Below are 3,621 nucleotides of genomic sequence, written 5' to 3'. Positions count from 1 at the left end.
CCAGGATGTGGCAGGGTGGGCCATATTCTCAATCCACCCCCCAACCCTACTGTGAAAAAGATATGTGGATGGTAGAGATGAGCAAATTTTTTTAAAATTCGATTCACTGGTTCAATACATTTTTGGGGAAAAATTCAGTTCGATATGAATAAATTTGCAGTGAATTACGTAAAAAAATGTCTATTTCCTGGCCGCAGAGAGCCTTTATAGTGGTATAGAACACTGTGCCTTGCAGTAACACGCAGAGGGAGTCTTCTTTGGTAGTGAAATAATACTGTGAGTCCGTATGACATGCAGATGACAGGCCTCACACTTAGAATCACCGCACAATTTACTTATTTGGACAGTCAAGGGCCCAAAACTGACCAAAATAACTCACGTATGAACTCAGCCTTACAGGTCAATGTTAGCGCCAAAAAGAAGAACAGTCCTTTTACACTGTCATCAGCTGATTCCACATAGATGTCTACAGAACCTGTTCTATAAAACGCTTATACAAGTAGAACCCCCCGACAGAGTGGAGAGGGTGTCAGCAGTAAGTTTGTGTTGACGTCACTGATTATTTTGCCCTTCCTCTGAACAATAACCCCCAAAAAACGGATCCTGTCTGTGGAGCATCTGCCTTCACTCGGTCAGCATTTGATCAGTAATCCATCAGTATTGCTAATGCCAAAAAAAACAGGAGTGGATCCAAAACAGAGATAACATGTGCATATCTTCTGTGTTTTGTACCCACTCCTGCTTTTGGCTACCAAATCACAAGCCATTTCTTTTTTTTCTTTTTTTTTTGAACGGGGGAGAAAAACAACCCTTTATTTAACAAACAGGATATTAACACACATAAAATACAACACAGAAGGGGCAAAACCACAAGATTTAAAAGACAAACTGAAAAATCAAAGTGCTTCATCAACAAGAATGGATTAATGACCAGTGTCAGGGTGATCCATGCATATGGATCAAGAAATGTATGGGGTTATGTCTGATAGCTGGAGGACAGTCCAGCAAACAAGCCGACTCCAGCTCATTCCGTGACGAGCTGGGTTCCTGATAAGTGGATTCTAAAGTGTCTGAAGAAAAGCGAGTAAAGAAATTGGAATAAATTGTCCACTTCCTCCAACGTGACCTCGTTCTTTGATTTATGAATATATTTCCATAAAGTCTTGAAGTCCTCTGCATGGATGGCATAAGAAATGTCCATGCAAGGTTCAACGGGCACAGAGAAAACAAGCTCTGTGGCCGACACTGATCCAGACACGTCATACCCGGTCCACATAGCTTCAAGCCAAGTAAGATCCTGAGAACTGATCACCAGCTTACCCAAACAACAGTCAAAGTTTCTTTGGAGCCACGTCCCTACAATAGCCGTGAGCACCTCGGAGCCGTTATACAGGAAGAGCGGGAGGCAAGTAAATGTCTTTGGCAAAACCTACAATAGATCGTCCTCTGTGTACGTCCTGCAGAACCAACTTGTCCACACAATCTGGTCCTCTGTGCTTGCTTTGGTGAGTGGAGGCTTTGATGAAATCTGTATGATCACAGCCAGTGGATATCTGTCCTTTCCTTTGAGTCCCGGTAAACAGGAAAATTTGGCTTTTAGGTTCAGCTCTGAGCCCACTTCAATAGCAAGACCCTTCTGCTTCTCGGCAGCTATGTGGGCAGAGAAGTGCTTGGAATACTCTTTCAGTCTGGTGTATGAGAAATTATATATCAGTGTCACGCTGTACAGAGTATATTGTTTTTGAAGGAGCAAAGCAGCCTGTGATGGATCAAGAGTTTCCTCCAACGGGGTGCACTGCAGGATTTTTCTTTTAGACAAGCTTTGCAATGCAGATCGTCGAAATGCAGAGGATACCTCGAGCTGTGAAATGACTGCTCCTTCATGCTGATGACCTACTTCTGGCAGTTAACACCCCATCAGTTGGTGTTTGCATATCCTTGCTATAATATATGTTCCTGTTCACTGTTGACAGACAAACGTATCAAACTCTGCCGCTGTCACGGTCCCTCCAGTGACAGAGGTTAGAAGACCTGAGAGACTGGCTGATTGTTAGGTCATCTGACAGCCTACCTGTTTTCACTTGTTGCAGTGTTGTTGTTGGTAATGACCACACTTCTTGTCTCAGGTGTAGCTTGTGACAAATGAAAAGAAACAGATTGAGTGGCACCGCACGTAACTCTCCAAATTCAATTAGGATAATGTCACTATTGCATGCAGGATGTTAAACACTGCAAACTGGCGGTGCTCTGTCCTTTAGCAAATAAGTTCCAAATGAGTAAAAAGATATACAGGCGGCACTCACCAATTGGTGCAATCTTCTTTTATTTCTTCCAAGGCTGGATACATCAACACTGAGTATATCAAGGCTGAATACATCAAAGCTGGATACATAAAAGCTGAATACATAAGTGACATACATGCAAAGTAGCGGCAAGACTTGCAGCAACGGCCGTTTCGCGCCTCAGCGCTTCATCTGGCCAATAGTATAGCAGTGCTGCTGCGCTAGCTATATAGGTGTCGGCTCCCATGGCTCACATATGTGATGTCACCAGCTGTGCCAAAATTCGGCATTCGCATGTGACATCACCTTGGAGCCGGAATCATACCCAGTGTTTTAAAACATAACATTCAAAACATAAAACCACCTTCAAGACGTGAACGTAACAATAAGAATACTCCCAAATCTATTTTATCATTTAAGCCCAAAGGACCCATTGCGCATGAGCGCAGGATCCACTTACTCTCTCTCCTAAGAAGCTCGCGATGTCTGTCTCCTGTACTATCTCAATGCCGGCAAATTTCAAAACGCTACTATTTCCTTTATGATCGGAATACACATGGTCAATTAGGCGGGGACAATCCTTGCCCGTGGTAATGGAATTAATATGTTCCCTAATTCTTTCATTTAGACACCTGATTGTTTTCCCAATATAAAATATACCGCATACACATATCAACAGGTAGACTACAAATCTGCTTTTACATGTGATCAAGGTGTTAACATTGTGTTGGAGCCCTCCAAAAAATAGGGTTTCCCACTGGGGATTGAATTTACAACCTGAACAATTACCACAATGGCGATTGCCCTTGGGTCGCCACCCTTCAAGCCAGGTGCTGTGTTTACCCTCTATGAAATGGCTACGAACTATCCTGTCTTTGAGTGTGTGGCATCTCCTGAATGCTATTATGGGACGGGTTCCTTTTATGTCTCTAAGATTGTCATCCCCTTCTAATATGTCCCAATTGTCACACACAATCTTTTTAATCTGATCAGCCATAGGACAAAATTTTAATAAAAATACAAAAGGCCGTGGATTCACCTGTTGGTGTCTCACTGTATTACTAGTGTAGGCTGGTTTCCTATGCTAGTAAATGCTAATGTGTGGCTCTCAACATGGCATCATTCAAGAGCTTTACCGGGTAGCCCCTAGACAACAACTGCACTCTTAAGTCCAGGGCCTGTCTCCTAAAATCTTCCTCTGTTTTGTTAATACGCCTCAATCTCACAAACTGGCCATAAGGAACCGCCTTTTTTACACTCTGAGGGTGATAACTGGAATAGTATAACAATGAGTTGGTGGCGGTGGGTTTGCGATACCCCTCAGTCACCAACTCATTGT

The 3,621-nt window shown here is 43.1% G+C and overlaps 1 pseudogene; it reads right to left on the bottom strand.

The window, feature by feature from the left end:
• Positions 1-1,024: 1,024 nt before the first annotated feature.
• On the bottom strand, positions 1,025-1,934 carry LOC121002516 (annotated as a pseudogene).
• Positions 1,935-3,621: the final 1,687 nt, after the last annotated feature.

This window comes from Bufo bufo, chromosome 5 (assembly GCF_905171765.1).
Source record: "Bufo bufo chromosome 5, aBufBuf1.1, whole genome shotgun sequence".
NCBI lineage: Eukaryota > Metazoa > Chordata > Amphibia > Anura > Bufonidae > Bufo > Bufo bufo.
This window is presented reverse-complemented; position numbering and strand designations above follow the sequence as displayed.